An 18,471-nucleotide genomic window follows, 5' to 3' on the forward strand; every position below is an offset into this window, starting at 1 on the left:
TCAGGCAACTGAAACTTAAGATAACTTTCATGTCCCTGTAAATACTCCACAATAATAAAGGCATCACCATTTTAGGCAGTTGCCATGTGACCTTCTCTCAGTTTTGGTTTTCTTTCTATAAAATGGGAATAACACCTAGTAGTTGTTGGAAATAACTGAGATGTTTATAAAGTATTTCATACAGTATCTGACACACAATACAAGCTATTATTTTTAGTTTCCTTTAGTAACCCAATATAGTTTTGTCATCACCAAATGTATCTAAACCACTCTTTATTTTTTACTTAGCCGATATCACAACTTTTTTAACTCACAATTTAGTTAATGAGTTTATGAGTTAATTAATTTATTGTTGAGGAGGAAAAACTTTTCCTCTATTCACTTAGATTCAATTAATGGGGGCATATGAATTAAACTAACAAAAGACAACAGGAGAAAAGGCACAATTTTTATTAATACTTATTTGTATGGGAGTTCACAGAAAAGAATTAAAACTCAAAGAAGTGGTTAAACTCAGGAGTTTATATATCCTTCTTAACAAATGAAAGAGGCTTTGGGCTTCCAGGGACATAAACTGCTAAACTATAGGGGAACAGTGCTCTCTTTTCTTCCTAGGTACGGGTTGGAGGGCTGGAGATGACCTTCCTCAAAGGGAAATTTATTAAGCAAAGAATTCTTCCTGCATCTGTTAATTCTCAATTGCCTTTAGCGCAAAATAATACTTATGTCAAAGTAGTATATTTGGGGGCAGCATATTCTTTTATTTTCATTTTTTTAACACTTTTTTTATTATTAGTTTCAGGTGCACAAAACAATGTAATAGTTAGACATTTATCATTTATATCCCTCACACAGTGACAACCCCCCTCCGCCATCCACTATCCCCTCTGACATCACACACAGCTATTACAATTCCACTGTCTCTATTCCTAATGCTGTACTCTGCTTTTTGTAACCACACACACACACACACACACACACACACACACACACGTAATTTTTGTTGACATTATTATTCATCTTCAGCTTCAGATGTACACTGCAGTGATCAGGCATCTACATCATCCCTGAGGTGGTCTCCCTAATGAGACAAGTGTCCATCGGATACCCTACAAAATCTTTACATTATTGATTACATTCCCCAAATTGACTTTCATATCCCCATGACAATCTTGTGGTTACCTACTGTGCTTTCTAATCCCCTCACCTTCCCCCTTATCCCCATCTCCCCTCCCATTTAGCAACCTTCAGTTTTTCCTCTATGTCTCTGAGACTGTTTCTGATTAGTTCATTCATTTATTCTTTTCTTTAGACTCCACATATAAGTGAGATCATATGGTATTTGTCTTTCTCTTTCTGACTTATTTCACTTAACATAATGTTCTCTAGGTCCATCCACATTGTTGCAAATGGTAAGATTTCATTCTTCTTTATGGCTGCGTAATACTCCATTGTATAAATGTACCACAGTTTCTTAATCCAGTCATCTACCAATGGGCATTTTGGTTGTTTCCATGTCTTGGCTATTATGTATAGTGCTGCAAAAAACATAGAGATGCATAAATTTTTTTGAATTAGAGTTCTGGATTTCTCCGGATAGATACCTAGGAGTGGAATTGCTGGGTCACAAGGTAGTTCCATTTTCAGATTTTTGAGATACCTCCATATCATTTTCCATAGTGGCTGCACCAATCTGCAATCCCACCAACAGTACACGAGGGTTCCCTTTTCTCCACATCCTAGCCAGTACTTGTTGTTTGTTGATTTATTGATGATAGCCATTTTGACTGGGGTGAGGTGGTATCTCGTTGTGGCTTTTATTTGCATTTCTCTAATGATTAGTGAAGTTGAGCATTTTTTCATATGTCTGTTTGCCATCTGTATGTCCTCTTTAAAAAAATGTCTCTTCATGTCCTCTGGGGGGCGGCATATTCTGATCCCCTTCATTACTATAATTTTATATGAAAAGAGTATTCCATTTCCTATGTACAAACTTTACATCTTTTGGCATTCAAGTGTGTCTTCTGGTCTACTTTTCCAGGATTTGGGTACAAATCCATGTTGAGAGGAAGCACTAAATGTATATCCTCTGGGGTTATATGCTCTTTGCCAAGAGAGCTAAGCCCCTGGGAAGAAGTCTAAAGGGAAAAAAAGATTCAAAATACACTTAAAGCCTCTGTTGGTGGCTTCGTATACGTTATTGTGTTCAACCCTCTCAATAACCTTTTCTATTTGCTATTATTAATTCTTAACTTACAGGTGAGGAAATTAAAGCTCAGGAAAGTTAGGTAAATTGTTCAAAGTTCGTGGGAGTAGTAAGTAATACGGTCAATTTTAAATTCAGGTCTGTCTGACTCCAAAGCTCTAACTACATCGCATCTTCCACAGTGTGAAAATAGAGTAATGCAGACCTATTTAAAATGCTTAGCACACACATAAATGTTTGCACAAAGATGCTTGGCATTTGCCATTGTAAATACATGCAACGGAAGGCCCACTCTGCCTTTGTTAACATGGGAAATAACTCTGGTTATCAGACCACAAAGATATGGGGGAGATGTCTCAGCAAAAAATAAAGAAGATGTAGATATTATTTCCCTAAATTCTGTTTTTTCCTTTGTCTGTTTATAAACTAAGGTAAGCAGATAATAGCCCCAAAGATGTCCCATCCATGAAACCTATGACTGTGCTATGCTAAGGCAAAGAGAAATTAAAGTTGCAGATGGAATTAAGGTTCCAAACAGCTGACCTGAAAATAGGGAGATTATATTAGATTATCTGGATGAGCCCAGTGTAATCACAAAGGTCCTTAAAGGTATAAGTCAGGGAGAAGAGACAGGTCGAGTCAGGCAATGTGAGGACTCACCCTGCCATTGCTGGCTTTGAAGATGGAAGGGGGCCATGAGCTGAGCATTGCAGGAAGCCTCCAGAAGCTGGGAGGCGGGGGAATAAAAGGAAATAGATTCTTCCCTAGAGCCTCCAGAAAAGAGCACAGCTCTAATGACAGCTTGATTTTCACCCAGTGAAATCCATGTCAGACTTCTGATCTATAGAACTGTAAGGCCATAAATTTGTGTTGTTTTAAAGCACTAAGTTTGTGAAAAATTACTATAGCAGCAATAGAAAAAAACTAACATATGAACTAATCAGTATATCAAAAAGCAGCACCTAATCTTAGACCTTTTCTGCTGCCTAAAGTCCAGCTAATCGTCAACTTCATTACTCCATTGTTTGCTAACAAGAGTAAAATTTATGTATCACATGCTTGGACTGATCGAAGAGTAAGTGGTCAAAATCGTTCTGAAGGGCAGTTTTTCAGTTCTGTGAAAACCATATGAAAGTATGATTTTCAAAAAGGTAGAATCATAACTCTCATGCAAATATAAAATGAATATGGGTCAAAGATTTTACATAACTCATTAATTCATGAAAGAATCAGTGAGATATTAAAATCAGTTCAAAGTGCATTTGAGAAACTGGGTGTTTACAGGCAATTTAATAAAAGAATGTTAGCTGGGTTGGATACAAAATTGGTTAATGTCCTATTGGACATGAACTGTAACCTTAAAGATTAATTTTCCCACTACTGCACATTAACTATTTGCCATTTATGAGTTACTCTCTGTTTCTTCAGAGTTGCAGAGTGACCCAGTCAATAGGAAATCAATCAAGATGCAAGCCCAGTACTAAACTGAAAGAACACCTAGTAACCTTTTCCTTCTATTTCTAACTTTCTAATAGGTTGGGGGTTTTTTTTGTTTGTTTGGTTAGTTGTTTTTTTTTGACAACTATAAATCTGAGTAAAGAAACAAGAATTGCCACAGTCAGGGAGAATAGATGACCCATCAGAGCCTGTTCCTGAGTTTTCCTTCCAGAATGCATTCTAGATATGTGGATGGGAGACCACCAACAGTTTGCAGCAAACATGCTCCTCCTTCAGACTTCCCCAGCTTAGAAAAAGGGCTATCCCAGTTGTCCAAGCCAAAAAAACTTGCATTCATCCTTGACTCTTCCCTTTAGTTCATACCCTATATCTAATTCATCCATTTATTCAACCACTATAGTTTGAGGGCCTACTGTAAGACAGTCATTTTTTTCTGTCATGGGTAGCCTTCAGTAAATAAAGTGGACAAAATTCTTACCTTCATGGAGCTTTCATTTTAGTGAGGGAGAAAAACAATAAACAAATAAGTAAAATCTAAAATCTCTACAATGTTAGATAATGACAAGTGCAATAGAGGAAAATTTTTAAATGAAAAGATGAGGGATGAGGCTTAGAATTTATTTAGGGTAGACCTCACAAAGAAGATGGTATTTAAGAAGAGATCTGAAGGGAGGGACAGAGAGAGGCAGCCATGTATATACTTGCTCCAGGCAGAAGGATCATGTACCAGTGTGATTTCTCTACCAGTGTAGAGAAATGATTGGGTTCTGGACACACCAAAATATGACTCCTTGGTGTATTGAATATTTTAAGCTGAAGGAGTTTGAGAAAACAGCAAAAAGAGAAAAGTCAGAGTGATCTTCTCCCCAACATTCTTCCTTGAAACAGGTCATGAACCCTCATGTGAGAGGTGCCCTTACTATACCTGGTGGAGAAGAGCATCTGATGCTGAGAAGAATCTGAACAAACAGGCCTGGCTCAGTTTCCCCCAGTTTATCACACTTAACCTCATACTCTCTGGCCTATCATATTTGTCCTCTATTGTCTGCTCTTCATCAAACCTAGCATAAAACTACTCAGGTTTAACCGTTTCTTCAGATCTTCATTTCCTTATGGAGGCTCCCTTGTCATGTCAAAATTATATTAAATTTGTATGCTTTTCTCCTGTTAATCTGTCTGTGTCAGTTTAATTTTCAGACCCAGCCAGGAATTCTAAGAGGGTCAAGGAAAAATGTTTCCTCACCTAAAGGAACAGCAAGCACAGTATGTCTGGACCAGAGTGAGATAGGAGGAGAGGAGTTAGAAATGAGGTCAAAATTGCAAAGGAGTGTGGGAATGCCAGCGAGGAGAGGAGGAGGGAAGGAGAAAGCAAATAGTGATCATTAAAAACAAACAAACAAACAAAATCTGACTTTGGCTTTTACTCTGAGAAATAGTGGAAGAATTTGATTAGAGGAGTAATGTGATCTGATTTACGTTTTTTCACAGGATCCCTCTGGCTGCTGTGTTGAGAACAAGCATGAGAGACAAGGACGAAAGTTGGTAGACTACAAAGACGGCATTTGCAATAGACCGGAGTGGTAACGGTGGAAATGGTGAGAAGTAGTCACCAGTACTGGATATATTTTGAAGCTAGAGCCAACAGGATTTTCTGACACAATGTGTATGGGATGTGAGAAAAAGAAAGAAAACAAAGGTACCACCAAGGTTTTTAGCCTAAGGTATTTAGACCTTAGGTATTATTCTACAAGGGAACATGTAGAGCAGTTATATTCTTTTTTTAAGAATTCCATAGTATTCCGTGATGCATTGAATGGAAATTTTTGTCATTATATAGTATAGATATTTTTATGGACATTTTTGTTATTTGTAGTATTTTATAATCACTATATTCTTAAACATGTATCAATAAACATAGATGCAAGCACAACTGTAAAATAAGTTCCCTGAAGTGTAACTGTTAGGTCAAATATATGTATGTTTTATATTTCAGTAACTATTGCAAAATTGCTATCCATAGAGGTTCACCCATTTAAGAAATTAGAGAAGTACAATATTTTCTTAAGTGGGTGAATTAATGCTGGCAGCCAGAATTAGACACAATCCTTCTCCCGTTATAGACATGAGTTAGAATAGGGATGGCATGTGAAATTATCTCTCAAACATGCTATGGTAGCTAAATAGTTTTTTTAAAAACCCTCTGTTTTAGATGACTTCTTGTCTATGCCTTGTAGTTTTTATACTGGTTGTTTTCTATCTTTTAAATTTGTTTCTATTCCTTCCTGCCTTTCTAACCCTCCATACACACACCTATCAATCTACTCACATGCACACACACAAGAAAACATATCTCCTATGGATACTTGTTAGAGGAAGAAAGATGATGTATTATTAATAAAATACATACTTTTGATGGTTTTGTTTGTAGTCATAAATTTATGCTGAGATTTTTGTTTTTCTTGGATCAACATGATATGTTTACAAGATGCTGGTTAGGGTGACAAGTACAGTATATTATTTGATCATGAGTGAGTTTTCTACACATAAACCAAGCTTACTAAATGAAAAAGCAAGCCCAAATGAATTCTGGGATAAAGAGTATTAGTGGAAAATTTGGGAGTATTGCCCCCAGGATATATCTAGGTATGCTCAGCTTTAGTAATTCTGCACTTTACAACAGGTTCAACCATTTCCCCAATACATTCAAACTTGACATACATATGAAGACAAGTTTAGCTTTTTGAAGCAATGACTGTAATATGACTGTAATATCACATGAATGGTCACTGTGTCTCTCATGTTTGTATTAGAAATAACATATACTGACAACTCAAGTAGAGAGAACAACAAACATTGATCCTAGGCAGGACATGGCTTCTGTAGCCTAATGGCTCAGTAGTCCTGCTAAAGGTGACTATTTTACTGTCTGAGTGTCACAGAAGTAGTCTGATTTCTTAACTCTGAATATGTAGGGGATGAAAAAATTTATTTTCTCTACCTTCTTACGTTCTGCAGCGAGGGCCTGCAAATTAGGCTGACACAAGACAGATTAATAGGAGAAAAGTTTTACTTTGTATGCACTTGCAGTAAGGGGGCTGATAGAAAAATAAAAATAGAAAATCCCCAAAAGTGGTTAGGTGTGGGGCCTTTATTACCATTTTAACAAAGGGCTGTAAATTTGTGGAGAAGTTTAAGACAAACTGTAAGACAAAGAAAAAGGGATTCAGGCTTCTAGGGGCAGTAAATTGTGAGAAGGTAAATATTGGGGGGAAACGAATGGAACATGTGGATTATTTTAGTAAGGTTTGTTTGTGCAGACCCATCTAAGTGCCATCTTCCTCTTACCGTCTCCAGTGATTCAATAGTTCTCTTCTTCCTGGTATGGCAGAGGGAAGGGAGAGACAAAAGGAATTTTTTTTCCCCCCCCACAAAGGGAAATTAATGCCTTGATTTTAGGCAGATAGGGGGAGATAGAGAGCTTTCCTTGCATCTGCTGTTTCTCAATTGCCTTCAACTCAACACACTCTCTCTACCAAGGTGACATGTTTTGGGGTGGCATATTCTGACACTCTTCAAATGCATCACTCATAAAACCTGAATTCATATACCTGAATCTATAATTCTTTGCACAAACATAAACCCTTCAGAGAGTTAGTAAATATTTCCCATGATTTAATTATTTACTTTGTTCAAGGTATTGTGCTAGGCATTATGGACATACTAAGATAAACAAAAATATTCACTATTTTCAAACAACTTAACATAATTAGGAAACAAAGTTATATATATATATATAATGTATATATTTTACATATATTATATATATGATATATATATATATATATATATATATTTTTTTTTTTTTTAATGTGGTTAAGAGCATGAACTTTGAGATCTATGTTTGGATTCTGACTCTGCTACTTATTAACTCTGCCACTTACATGGTCCTGGGTTTGTAACATAACCTCTCTAAGTCTCATTCCACTTATCTGTAAAATGAGGGATATACCTACCTTTCAGGGTTGTTATAAGAATTAAGTGAATGATACATAGAATTCATTTAGCCCATTGATTGTCTTTGGTAAGCATTCAATAAATATTGATTGTTAATATTAACAACTAGAGGGGAGGAGAATTGTGATAAGAGCTCTATAAGAAGATTAAACATACTCAAGGATACCAATGCCCCATCTGGTGTTCAAAAGAGTTGCCCTTCCTATGAAAAAGGGGAAAATGATGTTTCAGTTGGGTTTGGTCAGAATATGAAGGAATCAGAGGGAATATCTTTAAGAATCTTATCTCTTGATCAACTGGCCAAATGCAACCTCAACACTCATTTATGTTAACTAACTATCCTAGATAACTTTTACTAGTTATCCACTTAATCTTCACATTGGTCCTAAGAGATCATGCTTACAAGGTCTCATCTAGATTTGGGGGTTATTAATGAGCCGGTATTCAAACTCTGTCTCTGAGCTGCTTTCCTGGGAGGCCTTAGAGAGGAGCCAGATCAAATGCAAATAAGCAGCACCTTCCCGACTTACTGGCCCTCCGTCTCCCTTAGCAACCATGGCACAAACCGTGTGTGTTCTGGGATTGTAAACTCTGCGGTTGTTTGTGCCAAAAGGTGAAATGTAGGGTGAACTCATGAAAGCTCCCCTAATTTCTACTCTTAAACTGGAAATGAATGTAATATCTCCTTTGCGTCAACATGATATTGTACATAAAAAATAAAATAATCAGTTGGAAAAGGCTGAAAAACAAAAAATTCTAGGAGAGAAAATGAAAATCTATTGAAAGGTTCATTTGAGTTTTAACTCAGTCCTGTAGAAGTAAGACACTTTTCAGGAGAAAATAATCAATACATAGGTATTTTTAGCACGTATTGTGCTTTCAGCACTATGGTAGGTTATGTAAGAGATACAGAAGAACTATAAAACATTGCCTGCCCCTGTTCTTAAAATGCTTGTCATATGGTTGGGTAGATAAAAATTACTAATGTAAATTACAGCAGCCAAGCAACACATACAAATTTGTCTTTACTGAAAATACCAAAACCAGATGATACATTATCTCTGGGTAGTGAGTGGAAGCAAGAAGGAGACTAATATTGGGCGAAGTGATTTCACATGTGATGTCTTACTTAATCCTCTCAAGCATTCATTGAATTAAGTACTATTTTGTCCATTTTTATAGATGAGGTTACCAAAACCTATATGCTAAATGACTTGTCCATGGTAACATAAATATTCAAACAGGGGCTAAAACTCTAATAGGAAATTCTAAATCTCTTACTGTGTTTACCATATTGAAGAAGCCTTTAAGACTGTCACAAATGTTCCAGATCTTTCTCCTTTTAGGCACATGGCAGGATTGTACTTCCCATAAGTATGACCATGTCACTTCACTTGCCAGTGAAACGTGAGTGGATGTGCTAGGCATTACTTCTGGGCAGAAGCTTCAAGAGCCAATGCACACAATTAACTGTGTTTTCTCTTTGCCACAACATAGAATAGTATTCAATACAACAGCTATTCAATCACCTTGGTTCCTAGAATGAAGACAACGTGGAGCATAGGCCTTATCCAGCCCTCAATGGAAATGTATCATGAGGAATATATGTTTTTACTTTAAGCACTAAGCTTTGAGGTTGTTTATTTTGGCAACAACTCATTAATACTGAATATAAGGTGCTATTCTCATTAAATTCCTAAAATATATAACTTTTACTTAAGGACCAGTTAGCAGGTGATGAGGAAACTTATTGGAAACTGAAAGTCTGGGACAGTGTGTTACTATTTTTTCTATAATAACTTGAAAGTCTGATAATGTACTTGATGATCTTACAGTTCTAGAAAAAGTTAGAAAATAGAATATCAGTAGCATGTGTTTATTTCACTGAATTTGACAAGGTACTTAACAGATGACCGTGGCAAAGAACTGGCTAGTTTTCAATCAGGAATGAAAAGGAAAAGAGAGAGTTCAGAAATTAGGAGACTTATGAGCTTGGGAGAAGCAACTACATGGAAAAGCTTTTGAGTAGTAATAAAGACCCGTTAGACTTTAGTTCTGAGGCCAAGATCAAATCAAGGTATGGTAGTCACGTTCATTACAACCTCAAAATGGATTAATGTATTGCCCAGCAAATCATTTCAGTTAGAAAAAAAAGGCTTAGGGTTTAGTTTTCCCACCAAAGCTTAATAGGCTTAAAAGTACTCACAATTAAGTTGAGAAAGAAATAAATCTTGAAAGAAAGAATTATAGATACGTCTATTGACACATTTCATTGACAAGAATTAAATAGATAAGAACCTAACTATCATGCAGGGACTCAGCTCCCGCTCCCCGCATAAGAACGCAGGACATGGCGAGGCCAAAAAGGAACAACAGAGCCACAGATAGGGGCGTCATACCACTATATTCTCGCTGGCGACTGGGTTGGACACACAGGAAGCAGGAGCCTTGCGATCCACAATTTGCAGTCCAATTCTCTGCCAACCAACCCACAACCCCCTAGTGTAGCCACGGCAGTTATACTAGTGGCTAATGGCTAACCAGTAACAGCTGATGGTCACCCAGTCACAGCGGATGGCCATCTGACTACAGCTGATGGCCATCTAATAACCGAGCCAGCACCTTTCCACAATAGGCTGAGAGCCTGGAAACTGCTCTCCTGGCTCTGTCCCCACACTAAATTTTGAAACCAGGGACTCTGTCCCCACACCATGAACGTAGATTGAGAAATTTGTCACTGAAAAGTGACTCCTGGATTTTTAATCTTCAAGCAATGAGTAAATTGTAAAACCTGCTCAGTAATCCAACGCCCTCTTCAGATGTGGCCAAGGAGTATAATGGCAAAGAAAGAGCTCCCAGAGGGTGGAGCCATAGCCACAGGGAACGTGAACAGGTCAGTTCCTCTTGGAGAACAAAACTGGGACTTAATTAAGGAAATTCTTCATCCTCAAGGTGAGAGACCCTCTGAATATTTGTCTAGAATTTCTCCAGAGTAATACTTTTTCTGGTTAAAAAGTCAGATAGATGGGAGAGAGAGAGAGAGAATAGATAAAAGCCTAGGATATCTTATCCTTTATTTTAAATAATCTCCACCTTTCACACATCAGAGAAGGCTAATTGCGGGGAGCCATATCAGCACATCAGATTTTCTGTGCGATTGTAACCTATTCCGTTTCTGTAGCCCTCAGGGCTCTTGTGCTGCTCGTCTTGGAGCTCATAAAGAATGTCTGCAATTTGAGTCTCAGTTTCCTCCTTTTTCAGTCGAAGAAATCTTTCTAGGTGATTTCTAAAGACACTTCTCATTCTAAAAAAAAATGTAACCTTATCTTCTGCTAATGGTGGGCAGTTCTTGAACTTTATCCAGGGTTCAGAAAAATGATCTCCATGTATCTCCCAAAAACTGAAAAATAGTACAGGGTTGTCTCTCCCTAGGACCAGGCTTGCTCTGATGAGAAACATTAGTCACAGGATAGATTCTTATTCAAGATGATGACTTTGAACTGGGAAGTTCTATGTACACTCCTATTCGAAACAATTGGAAATGAGATCACGAGGTGCATACAAGTGGCTGGACACAGAAAACAGGAAAATGGAGTAAAATCACCTCTTTTAGAGAAGATAAAAGCTATTTCCTCTGTCTGGAACATTCCTCCCACATCTCATTCCTATACCTATATCATTCCTGATTATCCTTCAGCTTGCAGAGCAAGCATCATTTCTGGGAATCCTTACTTCGGCCCCAAGATTAGCTTAGGTTCCTATGACTCCTATTCATTCCACTCATAACTATACATTCACTCTTTATCTTCCTCACTAAGCCCTAAGCCCTACAAGGGCAGAGAGTGTAGTTACCATGTTCATCCTGTGCTTAGCACAGTACCTGGCCCTCAGCACGTGCCTAGCAAAAATGCCTCTGCAGTTGCCTTCATATTTCAGTGTTGTGGAATAATTATCTCGCTCCCCTGCCACAACCACCTGTAACTGTACTTTATGATGGAAAAGAAGAAACCAAGAAAAAGAGAAAATGTGACCCACTAGTTTTGCCAAAACCATAACCTGTTACATAAATTGCTGAGGGGAAAAATACTAGTAGAATACTTCAAACAGTAATTTTGTTCAACACAGAAGATTGATATATTCATACTCTGAAAAAAGTACATCACATGTAACTGCTGAGCAAATGCTATGGATAGTTATTATTTAAGGATTATCTCAAACTCAGTTTCTGGATTTCTGCAGTAACTGTTAGAGGGTAAAAGATGACATTTCCTAAAGGTATACATGTATCATTGACCATGCACATATATTTCTGAAAACATACATAAGAAACTGAGAACCATCTACACTCACAACAGTTGGCTGTCCACATTAAGTTGACTTTTCTACTCCACTGTCTTCATCCACACAACTTTAATATTCCAGGAAACTCTTGCCCAGAAAATAAAAGCAAATAATTGTATTGTTCATTTCAGGAACATCTGAAAAAACCATTTTGAACTGCTCAGCTTTTCAATAGACAGTTATCAAGTGATTATTTATTCTATAAAACTTTTTGAAACCCTCACCTTGCTGTGTCTCACAATCTTAACCATGATTCTTACCTAATCTTAATCAAACCCCTACATTGAAAGACCCTCCTTAAACCAGACCCCCAAACCTCATGAAAATCCTGACTTAGCCCTGCCCTCCCAGACACTATGGTTTGAATAAGCCCAGCTTTGCCTTCTTAGTGGGTGTTTGGGCAGTATTTTCAGGGAGCTAGCACTCAACAAAACGAATAGTTGTTACTTCTGAGGAGGGAACTGAAGAAGATATGTGCAAAGTGTCCTTTTACACTGGTGAATTTTTACATTGGTATGTCTTATCTATTCCAAAATAAATGATAAATCAAAATAAAGTTTAAACATGTAAAAAATTCACAAGAAACCATCGTGTACTCTCCTCTCTGACCAGAAGATGTCATTCATTGCCTGGGTACAAGATGCCTCCATCCTTAACTCAGGACCTTCAGTATTGTCAAGGAGGGGAAGTTCATGAATTTCAGGAATCCTTCAACATACCAAGGAAGGCACTGGGGGGGATAAAGAAGGAAGAACAACATCCTTGATGAAATTTCTCCTCTTCGTCATGTCTTTTTTCAACTATTTATGTATTGTCTTATTTATCCTTTCTACTTTATATTCCTTTTTCTTTTCTTTTCTTTTTTTTTTTTTTTTGTACTTCTTTGTTTCTTGTATTTCATTTATTACAGTTACTTTCCTTTCTCAGCTATTCCATCAGGGAACTTGAGAGAGGGAAAGGAAGTATCAAAGAAGCAGAATATATGAAGATAGAACAATGGCTATTTCTTGATGGAAAGCATCACTGTCACATGCATAGACTGACTTCATTCTTACCCCTAATTTATTATGCAGTGTTTGCCTAAGGTTCTTACAGTCTAAGTCACATGCTTCTGCCTTGAATGCACACCAGAGTAGTCCAGTGGCTTCTTGTGTTGGGGTTTCATTTCCTGTCCTTATTTTCTCATCTCAACTTATTTTCTCTTCTAGTCACTTCCTCCTAAATGGGAAAGCCTTCTTAGATCATGACTATCTGAACAGACACTGCAAATAACTACTTCAAATTTAATTGTGAAGGGGAAGAGCAGAGAAGTGGATAAAAATCAGAGAGATTAGGATGGTGTCTAATGGCCATTTACTATTTATACCATAGTTACTGTAGAACACATATTTTGATACCTCTCATCCAAAAATCACAAATGTTCTCAATATTAGTCATTCACATTTGACCTTGGTTAATATGTGATACCCATGTTTCATTCAGTAAGTACATATTATTGGGCACATACTGTTTTTAGGCATGAATGGGTCAAAGATGAATAAATCTGGCATGGTTCCTGCTGTCAAGGGTTTATAGTTTCATGAAGCATTGAAGCATCATGAAGAGAAACACAAAGTACAAGAGACGAGCAATGCAAAAGATGTAGTTGAAATACTAAGGCAATTGAGAAGCCTAAAGGAGTACATATAGCAGTGAAGATTAAGGATGTCCCTGAATTGGGTCTTGAGGGGAAAAAAGCAATAGATGAAATTTTAAAATGCAGTGGGGGCAAGCTGGGTGACCTGCATTGTTGGACAACATTGATCACCTTCATTTAGTTTATTCAACAAATATGAATAAAACATCTGTTTTGGTAATGTGGTGAGTACTGGGAATAAAATGATGATCTGATCACAATCTCTGTTTTCAAGGTGTTTATAATCTAGATGCATATTGGCTTTCTATTGCTACTGTAACAAACTGTCATAAATTTTGTAGCTTAAAACAATACCCATTTATTTTCCTAAAGTCCTGTATGTCAGAAATCTGGGCTGGGCTTGGGTAGCTCCATTGCTCCAGGTCTCACAAGACTGCCATCAAGGTACGAGCCAGCCTGGGCTCTTCTCTGGAGGTGGTGGAGGACAACCTGCTTCCAAATTCATTCAGGTACTGGCAGAATTAAGTGACTGTGGCTGTAGTTGAAGGTCCCTATTCCCTTGCTGCCTGCTTTCCTTATCATTTTGCCCCCTCCATCTTCAAAGCCAGCAACAGCCAGCGGGCCCTGCTCACATTTTGAATCTCTCAGACTTCCTCTTCTGCTGTGTCACTTCTGCCTCTGGCTGCAGAAAGTTCTATTTTTAAGGGTTTATGTGATTAAATTTGGACCACCCAGGTAATCCAGGATAATCTCTGTATTTTAAGGTTCATAACCTTGCTCATATCTGCAAAGTCTCTTTTGCCAAGTAAGGAATCATATTCATCGGTTCTAGGGTTTAGAGTATGAACATCTTTGGGGGCCTTTCTACCGATCACAAGATAAGATCAGACAAGTACAGAGACATTTACAACATAGTACCATTGGCCCTCTGATACGGATAAGTATAGCATTGTATGGGACACATAGCACATCTCATCTTGAAGGGGAATTGGGAAAAAACTCCTTGTATTAATTATCTATTGCTGTATAAAACACCCCCACCCCCAGTGACTAAAACAGTATATATTTATTATTTCACAAGTTTCTATGGGTCAGTAATTCAGGAGCAGCTTAGCTGGTGATTCTAGTTCAAGCTCTCTCATGAGGTTGGATACAATCAGGATGTCAGGTGGGACAGTCAATTAAAGGCTAGACTGGAGTTGGAATATCCTCTTTCAAGCTTACTCACATGACTGTTGGCAAGAGGACTCAGTTCCTTACTGGCTGTTGGCTGAAGGTCTCAGTTTTTCACCATGGGAGCCTCTCCATATTGTTTGAGTGTCCTCACCACATGGCAGGAAGCCATAATGTCTACAGTTCCCTGCTCTCACCATCACTTCTGCCTTAGTCTAGTCATTAGAAGTGAGTCAATAAGAGGAAGGGAACTAAGGACCACTTTTTGAAAGGAGTGCTCAAGAATTTTTGGACATATTTTAAACCCTCACACCATCTATCTTGTCCCTAGGGATGTTGTGTCTAGTAACCATATCTATAGCTCCCTGTGGGTTGGTCCCCACTCAATTCCACTACAATTTGCTGCTCTTTATACAAATGTAGTCACCTTGCTTCTGATGATGATGTCCTGACACCTGATTTCTATTATTCTGGGAACCTATCTTTCTCATGGCTATCAAAGGGTCAAGTTTTGTAACAGTATCTCTTCAACTCGTGCCTGCAGAGTACAGCCACCACTTAGATTCCCGCGATCGTGGTACCTAACTCTGCAAAGCACTCCTGACTGCTCTGGTAAATATAAAATGTCCTCTGAGTCCTCCCATTGAACACTGTACCATGACCACTTCTCTGAGCCATCTGATCCCTTCTTCAACTTTCTACCACGGACCATGGCAGTTCTGTCATTTCTGCTTTTTAGTGTGGGCATCACTTTCTTCAAGCTTCCTTCGAACCCTTCTGCTAGCATTTTTGTACCACCTTCTGAGATCCTTGTCTAGGTGTAAGATCCTGTGTCCTGGAAAAGTGCTCCTATATTGACAGACTCTCCCTTATCCAACCTATGTTCCAGATCCTTTGATTCAGCTTCTCAGAATTTATCCCACTCCTATTCTCCTGGCTCGTGCTGGTTTACGTGGCTGGATCTTGCAGCTTCTTCTGGGTATAACCCTTTCTCTCCCTTAGCAGGCCCAGCATGTCTCCAGTCAGATTGTTATGTGACTTAACCCTAATGATTGGCATAATGGTCAGGAGAAATAAGGGGCATATTCTGAGGGGACTATGTGCTATCTTGCAAGGTAAGAGCTTCTGCCTCATTTTTAAGCATTTCACAGGGAGTAGTAGGCCACTTTTTCAGGCCCTGAGGATTCAGGGGAATCTGTAAATTCAGACATTTTGAGTGCATCAATCACGATATTCCCATCCCATTGTCTCAGAGTCCCAGTCCTTCCCAAACAGTGCTTTGACCTTGGCATACCAGACCTGTAATTCAACTTTCTCTGGAGCTGTTTCTCTTATGGCTAAGCGTTGAGCCTGGTCTTCAGATTTTCTTATCCTCTGGCAGTAGAAGATAACAATTTTTATATTCCTACCAAGAGGCCCTCTAACTTTCACTTAGAATTTAATTGCTTATTAATCACCCTCAACGTAATTATTTTTTTCCAAAGCAACTATCACTCCTCAACAAAAGCTGTCCAGTTCCGTTGTCCTTACAAATACTATTATATTTCCTCTATACTTCTCAGGTGCCTCATACAATGCCCAGCCCACTGCATTTTCTTCCACAGATATGCCATTTTAGTTCAACACTGGTGAAAATTTCAACAGTTGCACTGCTAACAATGCCAGGGACTGTCAGCGCTCCAGCGGCCTGCAGTGACAGAGTCCTCTTCAGCAACGGTCAGCTGATGAGTCAGCGCCAAAAACATAATTTTGAGTCTGTTTTCTTGGACCAAATCTGACACCACTGTTTCAGAACAGGTTTTCCAAGAAGCAGACTTTGAGATATAGATTTGTGTGCAGGGAATTTATTAGGGAATGTTCTCAAGATCAACAGCTGGGTTGATGAAGAAAGAAGCTGGGCTGCAATTCAGTCACAACGAATCTCATGAGGTGACCTGGAACCAGGATGGCTGTGCAGAGTGTTCCTGAACTGAGGCAACAAGACAGGGTCTTTCTCCCCTACATTGGCCAATTATCGATTATGAGCTGTCCCTGAAAGTGGGGGACAGCAGCTGAAGGCAATAGTCCAGAAGGAACAAAACTGCAAGCTTTCAGTTGTTAACACGCCCAGCAGTTGTGGAAATGAGTGCTTCTGTCCTGAACTGGAGCAGATGTACGTGGCTGAGAGAAATTAAGGATGACCTTAATAAGTTGAGATAGAACACATTCACCAATTGAAACTTTATATCATAAAGATGTCAGTCGGTAATCTATGCCACAATTGTCCTAAATTCCCAGCAGTTTTTGTTTGTTTTCTGTTTTGTTTTGTTAGGAAATTAACAAACTGATTTACATTCATTTGGGAACTCATAAGGCCAGGAATACCCAAGGTTATCTTGAAGAATCACAAGACTGGAGGACTACACTATGAGATATCATACATAAATGATAAATATATAAAACTATTAAATATAAAACTTTAGTGAGTGTGTGTGGTATTGTTGCAAGGATAGGCAAACTAAACAATGAAACAAAATAGAATCCAGAAATAAACTCTCACATGTGTGGTTACTTTATTTATGATAAAAGTAACACTGCAATGTAGTAGTAGAGAAAAGATGGTCTTTCAATAGATGAGGCTGAGTTAACTGGATATCCACAAACGAAAACAATGTATCTTGACCCCTACTTCCCATTATATGCAAAAATTAATTCCAAGTGGATTATATATCTAGGTGTGAAAAGTTGAAACAAACAAAAAAAAGCTTTTAGGTGAAAACATAAGGGAAACTCTTTTGTAACCCTAGAATATACAAAGATTTCTTAAATAGAACATAAAAGGCACTCATTTGAACTGTATTAAAATTAACAAGTTTTGTTCATCAAAAGACACTGTTACCGTGTTTCCCCAAAAATAAGACCTAGCCGGACCATCAGCTCTAATGTGTCTTTTGGAGCAAAAATTAATATAAGACCTGGTATTATATTATATTATATTATATTATATTATATTATATTATATTATATTATATTATATAAGACCTGGTCTTATTCTACTTATAGTACTTATATTTCACTTATAGTAAAATAAGACCAGGTCTTATATTAATTTTTGCTCCAAAAGACAAATTAGAGCTGATGGTCTGGCTAGCTCTTATTTTCAGGGAAACACGGTAAGAGTGAGATGACAACCCACAGACTGAAAGAAGACATTTGCAATGTATATATCTAACAAAGTCCTCTTATTTAGAATATATAAAGAATTCTAAAAGAAAGACAACACAATAGAAAATAAAAGACTTGAACAGACACTATATAAAAGAGAATATCCAACTATAATGATACCACTTCATATCCACTAGGATGGCTAGAATCAAAAAGTCAGGTAACAGCAAGTATTGGTGAAGTTATAGAGAAGTCAGAACCCTAATACACTGCTGGTGGGAATGTAAAATGGTATACCTACTTTGAAAAACAGTCTAGCAATTCCTTAAATGATGAACTTTTCTCATTGCCTAGACAAAATGCCCAAGGGCCCGCAGGCCAGGCTGAGTCAGTGATGTCATCAAGCACCCAGGCTCCTTTTATCCTGCTGCTCTCTCATTTTCAGCATGTGGTTTTTACCTGCATGGTTGCAAAACAGCTCCTCTTCCTCCAGGAATCT

Source organism: Rhinolophus sinicus, linkage group LG02, assembly GCF_036562045.2.
Source record: "Rhinolophus sinicus isolate RSC01 linkage group LG02, ASM3656204v1, whole genome shotgun sequence".
Lineage (NCBI taxonomy): Eukaryota > Metazoa > Chordata > Mammalia > Chiroptera > Rhinolophidae > Rhinolophus > Rhinolophus sinicus.